The 22,241-nt window shown below is 37.8% G+C and overlaps 1 long non-coding RNA gene across 1 annotated transcript in view; it reads left to right on the forward strand.

Annotated features, from left to right (window-relative positions):
- The first annotated feature begins 1,709 nt into the window (after nt 1–1,709).
- The window catches only part of LOC142142692 (uncharacterized), a 42,186-nt gene continuing 21,654 nt past the window's right edge, over nt 1,710–22,241 (forward strand). The window contains exon 1 of the long non-coding RNA XR_012689286.1: nt 1,710–1,818. This is a non-coding gene — a long non-coding RNA (uncharacterized LOC142142692). The remainder of the gene's footprint in view (nt 1,819–22,241) is intronic.

Genomic DNA, 22,241 nt, shown 5'->3' on the forward strand with positions numbered 1-22,241 from the left:
TATGTGCTTCTATCTTCATTGCAGGTATCCCCCTCTCTCCCTCCCTACCTGCTCTCCCCTGTGCCTCACATCCTGTTTCTCTTGCTCATACCTTACTCTTTGATCCTCTTTATCTATTCCTGTTTCTGCTCCTATTATTCCCTCTCACTAGTGCATTTACACTTTTGCCCCGTCATCATCACACTGCAGTCTCCTTGATCACACTGTGCCTCCTTCATCACACACACACCCCCCCCCCTCCCTGGCACTGTGCCCCCTTCTTCATTACACCGTGCCCCCTCCTTCATCACACTGTTTCCTCGTACATTACACTTTTGCCTCTTCATCACTGTGCCCCCTCCTTCATCACACTGTGCCCCCTCCATATCACATTGTGCCCCCTCCATATCACATTGTGCCCCCTCCTTCACTACACTGTGCCCCCTCTATATCACACTGGGCCTCCTCCATTTAACACTGTGCCCCCTCAATAATTGTGTCCCCTCCATTACACTGTGTCCGCTCCATCACTCTGTGCCCTCATTCTTCACACTGTGACCCCTCCATCACACCATGCTCTAATTCATCACACTGTGCCTCCTCCATCACACTGTGCCCTCATTATCACCATGTGGCCCTCCTTCATCACCCTTTTCCCTCCTTTATTATCCTGTGACCTCCATGATCCTGTGCCTTCCTTAATCACCTTGTGCCCATTCATCATCATGTCCTTCTTCATTATCCTGTGCTCCCCTTCATTACCATGTCTCCTCCTTCATTACCCTTCGCCCCTCAATCACAATGTGTCCTATATCATCACCCTATTTCCCCTGCTGTGACCCCACGTTTCTACTTACCTTTCTATGAGCTTCTTTCTTCTGTCTTCTCTTCTTCCTCCCTTCTCTCTTCTGTCTTCTCTTTTTCCTCCCTTCTTTCTTCTTTCTTCTCTTTTTCCTCCCTTCTTTCTTCTGTCTTCTTTTCTTCCTCCCTTCTTCTGTCTTCTCTTCTTTCTCCCTTCTTTCTTTTGTCTTCTGGCTCCTCTGTGCATTGTTCCTCACTGACAGTGTTGGGACATGATGACGTCATGCCGAACACTTTCAGTGAGAATGGACCAGAGAGAAGCAGTGAGCTTCTACAGATGCAGCTCCCATGGACAAGCGGGAAAGGCAGATGGAGCTGAGAGCCCCTCCAGCATGGCGCTCCCCTTCCTTGCTTTCCCAAATAACCGCCAGCCCTGGTTGCTCCTGAAGTGGAGCGGAGAAGTGCCAGTATGCCATGCCAGCACAAACTACCTCACTTCGAGCACTGATTTGCAACATACCCAATGTACTCTCAGATGTAGCAAGGGTCATGAATTCCATGCCAGAGTAACACCATATTAATTCTGAGTTTGAGCACTTCTTCCTGCCTATGCAGTCTTAATAATAAGCACATAGTCACATGATGAAGGAGCTTATCTCTGCATAGGTAATGTGCTATTCTAGAAACATGGCCCTTGGGTGGATAAAGAGCAACATCAGCTGACTTTTCAGCATTTGCCAAAAATGCATTTTTCATTCACAATAAAATAATCTACAATGATAGTACAAATCCTTTTAGCAACTGGGCCACGACCTTTATGAGTCAGGAGCTTAGTTATGCGTGATGAGTAAAATAGAATGTCCTGCACTATGTTCTGCCTGCTACATGACATTGTTACTGAAACACTTTCACTTTAGTAGTAAGTTGAGAAGCCTCCAAGTCACTTTTACTAGTAGCAGGAAATAACTAAGTCATTCTATTTATTTCATTCACATCGCCTCCTTCTCCTAGTATGGTCTGGGCAATATCATGTGACAGGTATGTCTTGGTCTTCTCTTTAAGAAAAATTAGAACTTTATAGACGTAACAAAGATGATAACTGGAACGTAATCCTTTATTGTACTTCTATTATTTATTGTTTGGTCAATTGCATGTTGACTAACTTACTACAGATACAGGAATGAATGTTACATGATCTTGGAAAGCTATCACTGTATAATATGTTATTGCAATAAATGTAGATTACCAAAAGGAGATAAAATTTGACGAAATCTCAGTGTCCCATATGTTATTCAATACGATTCTTTCACAGTATCTTATAAAATGTCTCTACTTGATAAATCGCCTCTGTACTGAATGCCAAAGAACTGTGTTTTACACTGTTGAGTTTTTTCACTGCTTGATCAAGACCAATATGTATTAGTTTAACATCTGTTTCCCCTCACTAAGCTATGTGCAGTCTTCATTTTGGTAAAATCTATTTCAATGGGAAAATACAATTGGGATGAGTACATCTATGGTGTCAGTGAGATAAAACCAGATGTTCGTCATTAAAATTTCTTGCTGTTGGATAAATGACACAAGTGGGATCTAATAAGCATTGTGAAGTGCCAGCAACTATCTAGTATTTAACCGATTCCAGGAAAGAACAAACTGCAAAAGAAACACAGTGGTCTATAGTCCTATGTGTACTTATAGTTGCATTTTAAAAAGAGTCTATGTTCACAGTCCTGCCTTATTGAGAACATCACAACTGTATATATATATAATCATCATTTATTTATATTGCGCCACTAATTCCGCAGCGCTGTACAGAGAACTCACTCACATCAGTCCCTGCCCCATTGGGGCTTACAGTCTAAATTCCCAAATACACACATACACACACATACAGACTAGGGTCTAGTGTTTGTTAGCAGCAAATTAACCTACCAGTATGGTTTTGGAGTGTGGGAGGAAACCGGAGCACCCGGATGAAAAACCACGCAAACACGGGGAGAACATACAGACAGACAGATAAGGCCATGATTGAGAATTGAACTCAGAACCCCAGTGCTGTAAGGCCGAAGTACTAACCACTGAGCCACCGTGCTGCCCAATATATATATATATATATAATCGTACTGTTTTAAAAATTCACAAATCTATCCAGTTCCACCTTTTACAACCTTTTATAAATTTTAGACATTTAGATCACAGTTTGAAAGGGAAGCAGAACAAAAACCCCGGAAGCATTTCCTATTTAACCTTGTAGGCAGGCCCGGTGACAGCTCTGGGGGCGTCCCAGGCTGCACCCTACACTCTGAAACAGTAAACCCACCCCTGCTACTTATTACCTTGGCAGGTGGAAGGTGCAGTGGCATCTCCAGCTCCTCAGACTTGCAGTGCTTGGCTGTGATATCATAAGCTTCCCATGCAAAAAGCTGCTGTCTGCTTCTCCTTCATGTCAGCGGATGTCGCTCCATGGGGGGGCGTACGGGGCATTAAAATTACTGGATGAGTGACATTATGTTCTCATCCAGTGCTTTAAGCGACCCGTAATCACCGGCACCCTAGGCAACCGTCTAAGTTTGGCTAATGGTAGTGAGGGGCCCTGCATGTAAGATGAAAAAAATGATTTCCTGAACTCATACCTGGTAATCACATTTATTCCCTGGATCAATCATGCCAACTGCTTAATGTGCTCATTAAATGTATCCAGTAAATTATTAAATATATCTAGGGATTTTGCCACTACTACCTGCTTCTGCAGTGAACAATTCTTCTCTAAATTGTGTGTCAAGCATGGTAAACAGATGATGCTCACACAGGTTATACTGAACCACTTTGCTGCACTTTATTCAGAGATGTCAGGATGGTATAGTCAGTAAGAAGTGTAGTTCCAGCAGTCAAATAAACAAAAGTGTTTTACAATTACCCGCAACTGGCTAGACATCCAGTTTCCTCACTAGACGCTGTTCACTATCTGACATCGGTCGACACGCACACAAAACAAAACCAGCTATTTATGCCTCCTCCCTAGTCCTAACCAAACCAGTAATTGACCACATCCATGTCCTTCATCTGTGAAGCTGTGTTCTATGCGTAGAGAAGTGTACAAGATTAACCCTGTCTGCAGCATGAGCCTCCAGACTCTTAGAATAACTATCAGGCTCTCCTTTAACAGTACGTGGCAAACTGCCCTTTTTGCCACAGTTGGTAGAAAAAACATTGCTCGCTGTGGATGCTCCTTGTTACTTGTACAGTCTGAGTATATAAAGCTTATCAGACAAATCTTTGCATTGTTCTTGACATTAATGATGTTTCCTCTAAGGTGTCTTGTTTCCAATGTAAACAACCCAAGTTGGTAAAGTATTGCATTTTATCTCCCAAACCCATACATCCCAACTGTCCCTATTTTGGCTGGACGTTCCGATTAGCATCCGACAAAAGGGTCGAGTCTTAATGAGAAATTGGGTGGGTTTTCTCCAAATATGGTCATTTGTGGGCAGAGTTTGTGCATTTAATAAATAGGTGGAACAATTACTTCTATATCCATTACCTTCCTTACATTTTTCAACATTGAAGCTCATCTACCATTTCACTGCAAATTTTCTCCAAATTAATCATTTCACTCATGTAGGGACTCATTGCCCTGCTCTGTGTTATTAACCTTCCAAAAGTTAAAGCGAGATTTACTAAAGAGAGGTTTGATGAAATCTCCAGCTTTCAACTTTTTTTCTGGCGATGTTAAAGTCACCAGCTTTACTAAAGGTCAAACCAACCAGTAAACCACCTGAAAATAACAGTCACCACATTACAAATCTCCATCACGATTTTTAACATGATAAACAATGAGATTTGCTAAGCAGCAGTTTGACAAATCACTAGAAAACTTTCAGCAATACAGTCAAAATAAAAGAGGTGTTTGTGAGAGGTGAGCTATTTCCCCATTCAGAACACCATTGACTTATAAATTATTTTATGATTATGGGCACAAAATTAATATACAATTAACTTTTTTTTTTCATTATATTAAAGGGGCAATATTATTATACTATGGGCACAATGAATATATAATTATATTAATGGAAAATAATAGTTCATTTCTAACGAGGGCAATAATTATTTACAATAGGGCAATGAGACATTTAATACATTAACAACATACATCCCATAAACTTTTAATATTCCAAAATAGGGTAAAATCGAATATTAAGAGTTAAACAGTACTTAAGTAAACTTAGTTTCTTTGTGGGGAATTAGCCCTTGAAAAATATGTAAGCAGTGCTTAGATGTGACCTTTGCACTTCAAGAATATACCTCTGTTTGGATGCTGCCACCACTTTTCAGTGACACCCTGAAGATGATTTTCACTTCAATTCACTTTCACTGTTTACCTGTTGCTGTTAGAGATTGGTGCAGGTTAACCAATGGCTCAGCTGAGGAACAGAGAGAGCTACCCACGACATGACCCTAGTTTGTTACTGAAATTAGTACCACCAACTTCTCATGGAAAAGTCCTTGGTTGGTGGGGTGCCCATAGGTTAAGGAGACCAAACTATGCACTGACTTTGGGTCACATGAAAACTATAAGATTCTACAAATTTATTGAGTATATGACATCAAATAGCATCAAAACATACCAGGGCACTCTTACAGACCAATAAAGAAAGGATGAAAATTAATAATTTTCTTTAGAGACATCAATCTGTTTCTGCTTCCTGGAGAATATATTTGCAGATGTCTTTTTCTCCACTTGAATCTCCAGGTCCTCTTTAGTACAAGTCACTGGTTGCTCACTTGGTATCTTTTATATACAACTACTGAGCAGGAATGCCTGTTCTGTCCATAATGTGATCCATTTTCAAGAGTTTCCTTGCATGTACTCCAACTTGAATTGTGATGGTTGATTGATGTATTTCTCGGTTTGTGACAACATGGCGACTTTCCAACAAGTTTTTTTACAGATTAGGAAAATGAAAACACAATAAAATATCAATGTGTAGCCAACTTGGCTTAATTCAGAACAGGAGTATAGGATGGAGAAGTGGACTTTATATGAGGGACCAAGTCCAACTATCCAAGTGCAAGGCCTATACATAACATCACATGTACACATTAATGAATTCATTGTTCTACTCATCTATTTTAGGCTTTAATAAACAAGGTATAAGTAGACTTTCAGTTTTATGCTCCTAAAATAAAATCTCTGACCCAATAGTCTTTGTTCCTCAAATCATTTGAACAAAACTTTTTTAATAAAGTTGAATCATGAAATCAATGATGGGCAGAACAGATACCTCAGTTTTTGTTGGCAATTTCTTTCCTATATTGTCTTCACCTCCTTTACACTTTTTGTGCTCCAAAATAATTTGAAACTCCCAAAATATCTATAAATAATGAATTACAAAAATTGACAGATCACATCTTTCATTTATACTCGCCAAACCATTTTGATCTGCCAGGGTTTTAAGATTCACATGCTAACTGGTTGTGTTTGACGCCTAGGCATTAAGCTGCCAGCAGTAGTAGTATAAAGTTCAAGTTCCCCAAAAGTTCTATTACAAAACTCCCCAAAACATATTGATTGATGTATGTATGAATTAACAACATTGCATAAATGTAGCTCATTGTGATTACTGATAAGACCACATATGGGTATTTTGGACTGTAAGCTGGAAGAAAGAAGAGCAATTAATGGTTAAAAGAGGGTACGTGTTGGGAAGTAATTATTTTTAATAAAGAACTTTGTCTTGGTGCGTGTATTTCATTTTTTTTTGTATGGGTGCATACAGGTCCCACAGGCCCTGGTTGTCAGACATGCGGTTTCTTATAGTTTTGCAGCCATTGGGTATGCCAGCACTTGTAGTTCTACAAGTGCCAGCATACCCAAGCAGTTAAGGGCTGCAGATGCTTGCTGGGACCAGTAGAGCACCTGGAAAAAAATATATTACTTTCAGTACAGGGTTATTTTTCCTGGGGCTAAACACTGCTTTTACATCCCCAATTCCCATATGAAATTGAGCCTGTACTGGTTGACATTATGACAGCGGGACCCCAAGCTGTGGGTTTCCCTGTTACAGTGTCACCAGTCTAGCCTGTCATAGCCTAGTGCTGGTAACGGCTTTTTCAGAGGGAGCTTGCGCTATTTTTCACCCCAAAATTGCTGCATAGTACAGAGTGATCTCAGTCACACATGTCTTGAGCTCAGCATACACTTGTAATGTGGGGGTGTTTGGACCCATTTTGTGTCTGCATTTTACAAAATTACACGAGGCCCATAATCTTCATTCCTCACTACAAATACATTAATATTTCATTAGGTCTCTTTAATCAGATTCCTCGAGCTCTAACAAGTTTTATATTTCATTTCATATGCAAATCATCATCATTTATAGTATGCTGTGGTACTGAAATGGAAGACAGTAACAATGTCATTATTTAAGGTAAGGCTGTAATGAGTAGAATTCTATTTCAGAAAGATTGTTAAGAAAAAAAAGTTAAACAAAACCAAGTTACAGAAAATGTAAAGTTAGTGGAACCTAGAAGCTTGAATTAAACTTGCAAAGTCAGTGTCATTGGTTACAAAATATTGTATTGAGAAATGTTGGTGCTGAGATTATTTAATTGAAGGTATATCACAAAATATACAGCACATGTTAAGTTTAACATAGCAAAATGTATGTTTGTTCCACAGTATTTAGGTACATAAATATGTACAGCATTTTATTTACCTGTGGTTTGGAGTTCCCCTAATTTACAGGAGGTATCTGGGTGTCTAGCTTGTTTCAGACTTCTGTGTTGTTGATGCCCATCCGTGTTCTTCCAATACGCGTAAGTGAGAATCTCACAGGGAAGGCTCATAGACAACTCCACTGCTTGTTTGTTTTGGAACACACAAGTGGAGGGAGCAGACAGAAGAGCAGCATCGAACTGTTGGAACCTTGTGCTATGTGTCTGGCTGGATAGCGTCTTACTTGTGCATTGCATAGAAACAAATATCAGAGATTTAAATTAAAAATTAATTTAATTAATTTTGAATTAATTTTTTTAATTAATTTAAAAAAATATATTAAATATACTTGAACAGTAAAAAAAGGAAAAACTGTTACACAGATTTGTCAATTAACCAATGTCATTACCTGTTTTAAGACTTAAGGAATTTTCAGTGCTAGTGTCCAAAATTACTCCCTTTTAATTGGAATGTTGTGTTAAATATTTGTCCTCTTTAGGTCAAGACACTAACACAATGAGTTATTTACTAACATTGCTCCAAGGTGCAAATTTGCACTAGAACCATAGCAGTCAAGCAGCCTTTTGCTTTCATTGTTGGAGCTATATAAATAAATGATGATGATGATGATTATGATTGTCTACCTTGCACTAGACAGATTCACTCTAGTTCCTGATTGGTTGCTATGATATTAGTGTATTTTTGCAACTGTCTATACCACTAAATCATAAATACTCCTTTACAGAGGTTTTATGTGCCACTATAAAGGGTTTTGATTTTTTACTTCATTTGTTTTAATTTTGCAACTTTTAATTGATATTGTATTCAATGCAAAATCAAGTATATAACATTATGGACCGCATTACTTCATTCTACAATATATAAAAAGAAAATGCATCATTTTCTCCATAGCAGACTATATACCATGTAATAAACGGATGTTCACTTTACTTTTTTTACAGTTGAATTTACTTAAACAGTTGTGATGGGATAGGACTTACGCTGTATCGCCTCAAAGTACAGTAGTACACACTGTATGACGGTTTTGGCTAGCTTTCTTTCAGTAGTCACACATACATGTAAAAGAACATTTCATGGCATAACCACCTGTGGAGCAGGTCACATCTGTGATTTGTTAACCTTCACAGGATTGGTGATGCTAAGAGGAGGGGTCTGATAAAATACTTTGCTGATTGCATTAAAAAATGAAGTTGCAGTTAGAACTTTGCTGCTTTACAGTCCTATAATGTCTTCCAATTCAGCGCAGACCTGTCCAGCAACACAAATATAATTAATCAATTTCCTCTAGCTTTCTGAAGAAATTAAATGGTAAAACGAGCCCAGATGAAAACTGTGAGTGAGGGAAATTTTAAAGTATAGAATCTGTAGCCCAGGGGCATAGGAGCTGTGTATGAACTCAGGTTGTGGAAAGAGTGAACATGCCACTGAAATTCAAGATTTCTACAAGTCTCTGTGATAAGACCACTGTCTTAGCAATTGCTCCCTCCCCCTTCTGCCCATATGGAATTGTTCAACTTCTTCCTCAACTTTGACTTGATACCGCTCTCTGCTCGCCTTCCCTTTTAAGACCTGTGAAGACAATGACTGCTGAAGTGCAGGAGTAAAATATTCTGAACCTGACCATGTTCATTTAGATGCATAACATAATTTCTATGGATAATCAGAAAAACAAGTTGAAATTACTCTGTACATACATGGTGTTTCTTTCTGTGTTGGCTTTACAGCTAGAGGGGTTAAACAATGTTATTCAGTGAGACAATTTAAACATTAATCAAAATTTAATTTATATGCTGAAATGTGGTTCTTCTGGGACTAGTCATTTGTATCATATCTTGTGTTTCACAAAATCAGGTATGTACAATCTAAGGGCATTTTGTCCGATATACTATACAGATGATATACAGTGCTTCTACTTAATAGTGCCACCTTACAATGCAGGCCAATCATGGCAGTATAGGGGGTGACATAACATACATACAACTGATGTCTCTTAATGCACATTTGTTCAGGGATAGCAGTAGCACTGTAGCACTGATGTTTCCTTTCATATTTTTATACTATGAGCAAAAAGAGCATACACACCTAGGGCCCCATGACTCCATGGGGCCCTAGGCAATCTACTGGATTTTACCCCTTCAAAAATCTGTTTGTATTTGTCTTGCCTTAAGCAGTTAGCTAGGTTGTCTAATGGATGATCCAGCTATGTTTGTAGTCATTGTTAAATTATTCTTATTATTATTAATATTATTATCTTTTATTTATAAGGCACCACAAGAGGTCTGTAGAACCACACATTTGGGGTTACAACAAACAACAAAATTACATTATTACAACAATTCATGTATTAAAGTTACATAATTACATAGTGCATAAAAAAGCACAAGTAAAGAGGGTCCTGCTTGTGAAAGCTAGCACTCTAGGGTGGAGGAGCAGACACACAGGGGTTGATACTGAGAGGAGGAGTAGGGTTGGGGGTTGCGGAGACAGAAGAGATACAAGGAAGGATGCTAGGCTTGAATGAAAAGATAAGTTTTTATTTTTTAGGGCACGTTTAAAACCTTGGAGACTAGAGGAACTGGGCAGCTTAGGAGAAGTTCTGCTGGCGGGAGTGGAATGAGGTGATCAGTGTTGAGGTGAGACAGTGGTCATTGGCAAAGCAAAGAGGATGGAAGGGAGTGAGGGTAGAAATGAGGATTGAAATGCAGGAGGGGAGTGGGGTGGCTGAAGGCTTTGTAGGTGAGGGTGAGGAGTTTGAACTGGAATCTGTACTGGAAGCCAGTATAGCTACTAGCAAAGAGGGACGGCAAGGGTATAGCATTGAGAAAGAAAAATGAGTCATACAGCAGTGTGGAGGACACACTGAAATTGAGAGAGATGAAAGAGCCGGTGGCCAAAGAAAAAAGCTTGTATTAATAGATGCAAGAGGTAACATGAGTGTGAATGAGAGTTTTAGGAGAAAGCAGCAGGACTGGGAGAGAGACTGAATGTGGGGTTTGATGGAGATGCACCCATCACCATCAACAACACGGAAACTAGGCCTCTGAGACCTGCAAAGTTATGTCTCCTAAGAGGCGTATCCTAAAGATATGTGTAAATCACAATCAGATACATATCTAAGGGGTATGGTTGAGTTGTGTCACCGTGCCCTTACTCTACAGAGCTTACACATGAACGCCCCTGACCCACCCCTCCAAGCGCAAGACACTCAAAAGTGGTCATAAGATTTGCAAATGTACAGTATGTCAAATCTTATGCGACTTGCAACTGGACATAGTGCAAATGGACTTATGTAAATTCTAAATTAGGCCCAAAGTGTTTACTGAAATAAGAATGGTGCCCTGCGGCTGAACGGTGAGATCCAGGGACACTGGGCATTCAGCTAATTATACATAAAAATATAGAATATATACTCTTTATTTAAATATACTATATTTTTTACTTTAAATGTATTTCACAGTTACTGAGTACTATATAAACTGAAAGTCAGCGAGACTGCATAGCATTGTTTTTATCAGTTGAAGCAGCAAAAATGTTATAGGATCCGCCACACTCTACTAACCATTACTAAAGTAAGTACTGAAGCCTGCCTCTAAGCTTTAATCAGATTTCATATATATATATATATATATATATATATATATATATATATATATATATATATTAAATTTAGTTCAAGCTTTAATATAAGAGGCAGGCTTCAGTAATTACTTTAATTACTGATTAGTAAAATAGAGGATCCTCTACCATTTTTGCTGCATTATATATATTGCATATGTAGGTAATGTAATCAAAAACTGGTGTCATAGCATCAATGTTTTTTGTTGTTTATTTTTTTTTGATCATGCTTTAAATGTGCGTTATCATTGCTAGTTTTAATATGCAGAATTAATGCTAGTTGTGATGTGCGGTATCAATGCTAATTTTAATGTGTGGTATCAGTGCTAGTTCTAAGTTTGCATATGTTGTATGTGTACATAACATTTTTCATTATCTGCATTTTTGTAAAGGTTATTTATGGATATATCTGTTTTTGGTTACATTATTTAGTTTCATTATTTATAATTTATAATAATAAAGTACCGCTGATTAAGTAACACTAAATGAGCCTCTTTTTATCTTATGGAATATATATTGTACGATAAACACCCTTTAAGGCTGGTCCGTTACTTATGGGCCAGTGCTGTGTACAGTGGAGGTGGGAGGGGGGTTTAGCAATAGATTATATAATAATGTTCTATTAAAGCACTGAACCCAGGGGCTGATTTATCAAAGAGCAAAAAGTCATTTTGTTTTAAAAAACTGATGTTTTTGCCAGCAAAATGTCTTGGTTTTGCTTCGCAAAATACTAATAGGGTTATCGCTGGCGATAACCCCCTGTTGGGAGAACCTATTTATCAAGCACTATTAATAGATCATCATACAAATAGCACTACACTATTTGTATGATGATCTATTCGCCCACATACACAAAAATTTTGCTATTTTTTTAACAATAAAAATTAAAAAGATAATATTAAAAAACTTAACATACACTTACCTGAATAAAAGTGATTGTAATTTCTTTCTTTCTTTCTGTTTTTATTTCTTCTTGTTGTCCTTTCCTTGCTCTTGTGTTCAATAATGGCTTCATTATTTTATTTATATTATTGATTTAAATATTTTATTTATATATTTATATAAGTATATATTTATATATATTTATTTATATACTAATTAATTAATATTTACCTATTCATGGGAGCCTCCTAGTGAGATTGAGGTTTCCATGTATATGATTGATTGGGGTTGCCCAATCATATTCAGAGGGGACTGGTCCTGGGGAGAGGAGAGGGAGGGCACAGGGCATCAATTTGATACCCTGGCCTCAGTGATTTGCTGCTACAGGGCTACCGTAGGCTATGGGAGAAGCCCTGTAGCACTATCCAGCGATTTTGTTTTGTATATGCGCTGCCGCATCGAGTGTCATGTGATGCGGCCGTCTGTGCACTCGATAGCATTCTGACGGCACCACATTCACAAACAGACGGCGGCCCAAAGGAGGTACCAGACCGAGCGGCCCGGGGGGCATATGCCCCCCTGCTCCCGGCCCAGCCCGCCCGGTTACAGCAATATGGTTCCATTCTGGGTTATAGCAATCCTCTTCCAGCATTTCAGTTACAGCGATCCTCCTTCAGAATTCCAGTTACAGCATTCCGTTTAAGGTCTGGTCTAGCATTCCGGTTCCAATCCGGTCCAGCAATCCAGTTCCTGTTTGCTCCCCCCCTGCTAGTGTATCCACCATCTGCATCAGTCCATTCACTATATGCAGAGGGACATTATCAGGCCACCCAGCTTTGTCTATGTAGTCACCAGTCCAGCTCCAGGCGTGACATCAAGGTAGATTAACTTTGAGCAATCTGTCTCTTGCCACCAGAAGATCATTAACCACATGCACCAGCGCTGTTTCAGTACTGTACAGTATTCCCTGTATTTTACTCTACAATTTAATTGTATTAGGTCCTAATGGAAACCCATTGCTAGAGCTTTTTAACATCACATTGTGCAATAATGATGATGATGATGATCACACAAGCACTGAGGACTTTCTACTGTTTGTTGAAAAAATGTTTGCTAGTAGCATAAGGTAAATTATTATTTCTACTATTCTACAAATTAGTAGAAGGTAACATGGCTGATTCTGCCGACTAAAGGGTTAAAGTGGCCTTTTCTTCTCACGCACTGTATTCCAAATTGAAACAATGACCAAATAATCTGCAATATATGTTTCTGATCAGTCATATAATCCATGCCCCGAGGATCATTTTAACTGCTTAAAAAATAGGTTAAAAAGGCATAGCAAATGAACTCCACAGAACCTTCACTCTGACAGTGTTTTCATTCCAACAAAGGGAAGGATATTAAAAACAAGAAAGCTAACTATGTTGAGAAAACAAAAGAAATCTATTAAATAGAGGATGTGTCCTTCATTAAATCTTTAACTTGGATTTTCTTACTTTCCAGCATCCCGAGGATATCCAATATTAAAGCAGCAGGCAGCGGCACATTCTTTGGTTAAGTTCTATTTTGGTTTTACAAATTACACCGGCTTCTCCGTTTTCATCCGAATGACATAATACATTGTGGAATCCTTCAGTAGTTTGTGAAACTATTTTGTTAGTTTTAGAATATGGTATAAAAGTGCACTTTTGTTTTTTAACAAGATGACTTTTAAAGGTAACTCCACCCTAGAGACACAACATAGCCCGCTATGGCCATTGTCCATGGCTGCAACCTGGGAAAAGTTTTGAAGCATGGGATTGTCAATACAGTTGACTAGATGGCTGTTACAGCTGTTTTATCAGCTCCATCGACAACGAACCAGTACCCTCCGTATACTTGTAAATTTCTTCCAGCTGCCAGATAGTAGAGGTCACGGTTACAGGCACTTATGGTGTAACTTCTAAACCATGTGGGCCCTGAGCATGGGACCCTCATAATGCTACCAGCAGGGGAGGGAAAGTTATTTAGAAAATATGATCCCAGTAAGGCATTTTCCTTTAACACTTTTTTTTTTTTTTTTTTAAAGAAAATTGCATTAGCTAAAACAATAACCACACTACTTGAGCATTCCTAAACTACATAAGAAAACCAAAGTATTTCTGCAACGGCTTTAATAATTTGCCGTCGGATTAAGCACTAGTTCTGAATTCTGGTTCCAGCACATGTGCATTGAAAAACTTCAAGTAGTTAAAAGTGTAGATGCCCCTTGTACTTTGGTCTTGCCTTTACAGCGTGTTAGCAAGGTGTTGATTAACGTGTCTCGAAGCTTTCCTGCAGCAAAGTGCACTATGAACGCAATGAACGTTCTTGAAGAACTTTATTGTATATTACTGAGCATTAGGGCTTCTAAATGCGGCTGGCAACATTAAAATGTGTGTGAAAATAAGAGGACGCTTGTCAGAAAGGTTGTGTGTGTACTGGTCCATTTGCTTACATTAGTTTTAAACTACGAGCATGAAAGCACATTTAAAAGGCTAAAAGAAAGCTTAAAATTAATACCCACATGTATAGGTCTTGAAAGACATAACCCTTGTGTTTTGGCATTCAATAATGGTTTAAACTACAAAATACAATGAAATCCGTGTGTAGGTCACTGAGATCCATGTAAAAAATAAAGAGTAATGTTTTTTTTTTTACTGCATTGTATCTTATTGTATCTGTACTTAATACTCTGGCTGAGATGACAGTGTAACATTTATATCCTGTAGCTAACAGTTTGCAACAGAATGAAAGAGCCGTTTAGCCCAAAGTTCTATCGGCACTAGGGAACATCAGCTCCTGTGTTTCTATAATTGCAAGTCTGACATGGTAAGAAAAAGAGATTATTTTGTGGACAAGAACTTTGCATCCTGACAGACGGTTGTTATATCAAAAAAGATGAGGCTTCACTATGGCATCTCCTGACTCCCCCTCACCTTTCAATGTCACATTCATATGTGTGCACGTTCCCTCCTGTGGTTCAGTCTTCCCTCACTGTCCTTATAGAAAGAAAAAATGTTCACAATGGTTATTTCTACTCTAGAAGATATCGAAGGTGTCCGTCTCTTGAAGCTATTTTTTGCAAGTACTGTGATTATAGGCATTGCAAAATCATTCTAAATCCCCAACATTATATCATCCTATAAAGTGTTACACATAAGGTTTATCTAAATAATACATAGAACTCTAGGTTGCTAGCTGGTGCTATCTTTTCAACGTATATTTTAGCATATTTCTGCTGATGTCTACGATTTTTGCTTAAGTTACATGCATAGGGAATGAAACAGCTTACTGTGCCTCGTATAGAAAGTTCATGTAATTGGAACCCGAAGCATAAGAACATGTGTCCAGTGTCAATTTCTAGTAGGGGGCACTTAGAATAATGATATGATGAATGGACGCAGTGATGGGCAGAGTTGGGTCATCTTAGTGATCTTTTCAGCAGATGGTTATGACAGATGAAGAGCACAGACCTGAAGGTAAATGGTGTTGAACCCCTACAATCTATTTTGCACGCAGCGGCTAGATTGATTTTCGCTGCAAACCGTTCTTCCACTGCTGAGCCACTCTGTCAGTCTCTACATTGGCTGCCTGTATTTCAACTAATCCAATATAAAATTCTTCTACTAACATACAAGGCCGTCAACAAAATTGCACCGACATACATCTCCTCACTTGTCTCAAAATATCTCCCAACTCGACACCTCCGTTCTGTACAAGATCTATGTCTCTCTTCCACTCTCATCACATCCTCCCATTCTGGGTTACAGGACTTTTTTCGGACTGCACTCACTTTGTGGAATTCCCTCCCTCGCACAGTAAGACTTTCCTCTAGTCTTCAAACCTTCAGGCGTTCTCTAAAAACCCACCTCTTCAGACAAGCTTATGATGTTCCTCAACCACCATCTTAATCTCCCTAGATTACCCTATTACCACCCTCTACAAAGCTAGCACAAGACAACAACCCTCTGAACAACATTGCTACACACACAGCCCACTCTGCACTTTTACCTTTGCATTCTAGCTGGTCCATGGTACAATATGATGTAGCACATGCCCTTGTGTTTCAAACTCCCATTGTCCTATAGATTGTAAGCTTGCGAACAGGGTTCTCTTACCTCTCTGTCTGTATGTATTACCCAGTATTGTCTTATTAATGTTTGTTCCCAATTGTAAAGCGCTACGGAATTTGCTGGCGCTATATAAATAAATGTTGATGATGATAAGTGTGTACACATAAACCTGCATGCTCATTGGGACGTTCTGTTGTTGGTAAAATTGTTGCAGAAATTGCATCTGCAGTAATTTTATCTAGTGTGTACCCTGCTTTACTGTCTGATTGTGTATTGAACTTTCCAGCTGATAGCACTTAATTATATCAAGTTATATATCAACTATATTATCCAGCTGTAGTCGTCTATTCACCTTATTTATCATTTCCATTTGATCTACTGCAGGAAAGAAGATTCCTCTTGGATTTCTAAAGATGCAAACAACAGATGTGGTGTTGTTTGTATTTATTTACATTTAAAAAGTGTGACTTTCGCAGTCAAGACCCTAATCTCTCTTGTTTATATGACGCTTCATTACATTATTATAGTGTGCACAAATAGAGCATCATTAGCATTTACCACTAACATTGTAAAGCAACATCTCTATACTATATATATTATTGTTATTATTATTAATAATAATAATAATAATAATAATAATAATAATAATAATGCACATCTTCCCCCATTTTTTTTAATTTATTTTTTTGCTGCATTGAAAGATCAAAGCCCTTCGTCAAAAGCTCTGTAGCTGAGACCATTAGTATTAGGTTTATATAAACCTCTTATTGCACAGATTTGGAGAATTTATCCCCCTAACAAGGATCACAAGCTAGTACTAGAATCTCCTTATTAAACTTATTGTAGTACACAGGTAGAATAGAAGAGCAGAACATTTTATCTTTACTTGCATGTCAAATTGTCATACTTTGTTCCCGCTGCAAACTGCCTTATGTGTATCTTCTTTTTCATATTATGGCATTATACTAATAATTATACTACTATAATCAGTCTTAAGCACGCCCTTTCCAATATATATATATATATATATATATAGTTAAAGTAATTCTATCGTTTTCAAATAAGCATTGCATAAGCGATTTGTGTTTCCAAAGCACAAAGTAATTTATTTTAGCAGATGCAAAATTTAGCAGTTCAATACATAATTATAATACAGTACAGCCAATACCAAAAGATACATACCGATGCGCTCGCTTGCGCTAGCTACGCTCCTACTGGTACCAGTGGACATTACTTCACTCCAGAATACTGAGGTCAGAGAATGACTAAAGCCAGTGCCAGCACAGCTATATTATATACACTCAGTGTTACAGAGAAAACAATGCAGATGACGTGGCTTGCTTCTATAGGTCCAGGCTTCAGGTGGGTCCAGTGTAAACAGGTCATAGGCTAGTTCAAACAACCCCCTTAGAGGGTGAGGGTCAACATTACAGATGATTCTCCCGCCCAGAAACCAGTTTAAGCTAGTCTATTTACACATTACAGTCAGTATCACTTTAAACATTTATTTCCCTAACATCACTAACTAGAGTATGTAATGTGCGATCTCTTCGGCGAATGAACCGGACAACTGCTGATGAATAGGGGATTAAAATGATACTAAACATGACACAATTCCTGAAACCTGAACCTCAAATAACACTAAAGTATACATATAATCATAATATATAAACTAATAATAAACTAAATATTATCTGCTCATAAAGCACTGTGGAATGGAATCAATATAAATATGAAATATATAAATAACTAAATGTTATAGTGCGAGAGTGTGCGTGCGTATTTTACTGCGTGATTGCGCCATGCCACGTGTACGTGGCATACTGATCGCAGTCGCACGGCAAAATATATTAACCAATATATTTTTGTTCATCCAATTACACGACTTTGACAATATATATGTATATATATATATATAATATACAGTGTAAGTACATGTAAGTGAATGGAATTTGATAGTTCTACAATGAAGACAACAGGAGAAGTATATTACTTTTTATGTGTTGTGAATGGGGAGGCGCCAGTTTATCTAGAAAAATTGTGCCTAGGTCCCCATGGGGTCTTAAACCTGCACTATCACATATGGAGGGAGCTGACTTGTTCACCACCAAAACTGGTGAACAAAAATATGCATCACTTTAGGTGGTAGTGCAGCTTTAAGTTCTCAAATAACATGTTTATCACTTTTTTTTTATTTTCCTTTCATTTTAACAAATTTCCAGATATTTTCTGTTCAGTAGAACATCCAATTTGAAACAAAATCTGAAAAGCATAATTTGATGCACTGAAAAAATGGAGAATAATATTGCCTTCCACTTTCTTTCATTAAATATGAAATTTTTTAACCTCCTTACCCCTGCTAGAAAATGTACTAGAGAGTTTTCTTAATTCTGAAAATACTGCATATAGCACAGTACTCCTCGCTTTAGGGAAACTTTCTTATGGAACCAGCCAGTCTGCGATACAAAAGATGGTCTACTAAGGTATAATAAAATATATATTTATCATTTTCACATTTATAAAAAGATTATTCCTATATATATATATATATATATATCTAATATATAAATGCTTAGTGGCGTCTGTCTGTCTGTGTGTGTGTGGGAAAAAAAAACAAGTTGCAGCACCACCTGCTGGGCAGAGTTATACACTGACCTACTAAATTCTTAGTGTGTGTGGGGAAAAAAATTCAAAAAGGGCTGAAATTTGGTAGGGCTCAAACTCATTTTCGTGAGGTAATTTTACCTCATGAACACACATGTGTAGAGGCGTGCGTTAGTGTGTGTGTGTGTGTGGAAAAAACTATTTTCTCAGAAAGGGCTCATCCAATTGAGCTGAAATTTGGTATACTGACATTATTTGACAAAAAAATTAGAATAGTCAAGTCAGTTAACTTCCATCATCCCCCCTTCCCCTGTGGGAGGGGTAGTAAAGGCTAAATTTACGAGTTGAGGGGTCAAACTCATTTTCGTGAGGTAATTTTACCTCATGAACACACATTAAAAAGGGCGCTTGCGTCGGGAAGTAACGATCTTCCCCTGAGGAGGCCTGGGCTAGGCCCAAATGCATGACAAGAACCTTTTTAAGACCTTAAGTATCTTGATTTGACTAGAATGCATGAGTATCATGCACGGGTTAACTTGTATATATATATATACACAATAGGAGTAATAAACAATGGCGCTCACAACAGTATTGTATAGGTATATAGATAAACACCTAAACACCTCATAAACACCTCTTCCACGTATGGAGGCAGCCTTCCTTAGAGATGGTTGGTAAGTCCAAGATAATAGAGTGTATAAAGTACAGGATATGTCGCAATATGGTATATATATATATATATATATATATATATATATATATATAGTTTAAAATATGTGTTTTAATATTTTTCATTTGGCTGTTGTTTTTTTTAATATGTTTGTATAGGAGCACATTTAAGAGCATCTATCTTCCATAGTGAAAGTAATCATTCCCTGGGCTGAATCAATAATCATGTGACCTGAACCACTCTTGAATAATGCTCTTGAAATGCCTTGATGATGTCACTGGTTCCTGGTTAGTTCACAGGCTACATACTTATGGATATTGGTTGCATTGTATCAAAAATATCTTTTTAGGCATTTTTTTGTATAGATGGCGGGTGCTCTTTCAACATCACCATGGATGAGGTCTAGATTTTTTTTTATAACGTTGCTAAACATTAAGGCCTCCTATGTGACAAATATCTCATCTTAACAATAATTCTGTCAATGATGAAAATGTTAGCTAAATCTTCTACAGCTTGCTTCTTCGCAATCTTCACAATATAGTATTCTGTAGGTCAGGAAATGAAATTCTAGCCGCATGATGTCATTTATATAGCATGTATGCATTAGCTGTCAGGCATACAAATGCTCATCTTACCGTCTGGCTGCAGTTGTACAATGCTTAATGACTCAGTAGAAAAAAATGGCAGTGAAAATCATAGACAACAAACTCTAAATTGCCTTATTAGGGATTTCAGTTTCTGCACAGGAGACTTTCAACAATGGAGCCACTGTGAAACCTCCAAGTGAACAGAGATAACACACAATTGGAGAAGCTATTATTAGGTGCCCATAAGCCACCACCTTGCTACAGAGAAAGCTCACTGAGCTTCATATTAAAAGTAGCATTATAATGAAACTGTCATAAAGATGGAACAATGATATCTGAAAACTCTAGAATGAATTTCTACCAAGCCAGAAATTAGAAGTATAGATAAAAACACAAGTTTCAAGTTGTCAGATTTTAACATGTACAAGTACAAAGTTTTCAAAGTTCTATTAAATTTTGGGTCTGGTGGAACACTGGTAAAAATGTCTACTAATGCAGTAGTGCACTTCACGTTAGAAAAGCCCTAGGGCTAGATTTACTAAAGTGCGGGGTTGAAAGAGTGGAGATGTTGCCTATGGCAGCCAATCAGATTCTAGTTATCATTTATTTAGTACATTTTACAAAATGACAGCTAGAATCTGATTGGTTGCTATAGGCAACATCTCCACTTTTTCAAACCCGCACTTTAGTAAATATACCCCATAGTGTTCACAGCACTCATTGCTCCAGTGACACATTGAGGTGAATGGGGATCGCACCTTTCCTGTCACACAAAAACAAATAAGCTAAGGAAACATTACAACCCAGTTTATTCACTCCTACACACTTTCTTTATTTCGCCCTGTCACCATGGGAGCGATTAAACACTATGAACGCTAGCTCCAAGGCGCCTATGTGACCCTAAGGCTAGCGTATGGTAGACACTGTTACACAGTTGCTGATAGGCTCCATGAAGTTACAGACACAGTTCAAAGAGTTTATCAGCACTGCCATGCGCAGTCAAATTGGGTTTCCTAGTGCCCAATCCATTGCACTATATACAGTATCTATTGCATATATAAAGCAGTGCAAAATGTGCCCTTAAATTGGTCAATTTAATTGCCAATGTATACTAATTTTGATTTTTGTAGTTATGATGGTGAAATGTTTTTTGTGTCCTTAAGAACTTTTAAATGGCACAGTTCAAAATTATTTTTCTATAGAGGCGGTATTTCACTTTTTTTTTTTTTTAAAGACAGTGCCTAAACAGTATTAGAATATTGGACACATCTAGGTGTTCAATCAACCAGATCGTAGCATCATGCCTAATCAAAACAGATCATATTTAAGTTTTATATTTTAGTATAGTCTTTTAGGAGACATCTCACTATGCAAAGTGGCCACATTCTCTGGCAACTCATCTGCATGTGTGTTGTCAGCATAAAAGTTGTGTTTCAACTGTATTTTTTTGCCTTGATTTTAATTTTACACCACCTTACCTCCTACAGTACTTTTATACATGTTCCCTAAAGATTAATTAAAATTTAAAAACAGGTAATGTCCATATATGCTATTAATGTACATCAAAGGCTGTGTATTGCTGAGCAAAATAATATGCAATAAATAATTGAATTGTTTATACTTAACTAATTATGACCAACATGCTCTCTGTCTCTCCTCTGCAGCACGTTGCATGCTAGTAGGGAGGTACTTCAACAACACAGCAAGCAGAGAGTGGCTGACAGCTTGACACCTGATTTTGAATTAGGAGCAAAGCAATGAAAATGAGTAACTTTATACCTGGGCAAAACCATGTTGCATTAGCGAGGGAGGTAAATTTAAAATGTAAGGTCAGGTTTATAGTTGGGATACTGCATGCCATAGGTCAACTTTAATTTCAGTGTAAAAATAAAGCTATCAAGTATTTGTGTGCTCCATGAAAAAGCAGCCAGTATTTTCCTTGCGTGCAAAATAATAAGCCAATTTGTACCCCTTGTATTGTAACATGATTACAGGTGCAGGTGCAAAGTTGCTCAATTTATTTGCTTTGCTCCTAACTCAAAATCAAGCACTTGGTAGCAAATATTCACTGTGTATATTGGTTAAATCATACACAGGTACAGGGTCTTTAATGCCAATGACTGAGGTATCAGATTTTTCATCTGTATCAGATCCTATTAGAACACTGCCCTAAAGATGTGGGAGCAGCTGTCTGTTAATGACTGGGGAAATAGTACTTTACGTTTTAAAAGAGATACTCTGGAATGTCTGGTCAATACAATACAATATAACCT

The sequence above is a fragment of the Mixophyes fleayi genome, chromosome 3, assembly GCF_038048845.1.
Source record: "Mixophyes fleayi isolate aMixFle1 chromosome 3, aMixFle1.hap1, whole genome shotgun sequence".
Taxonomy (NCBI): Eukaryota; Metazoa; Chordata; class Amphibia; order Anura; family Limnodynastidae; genus Mixophyes; species Mixophyes fleayi.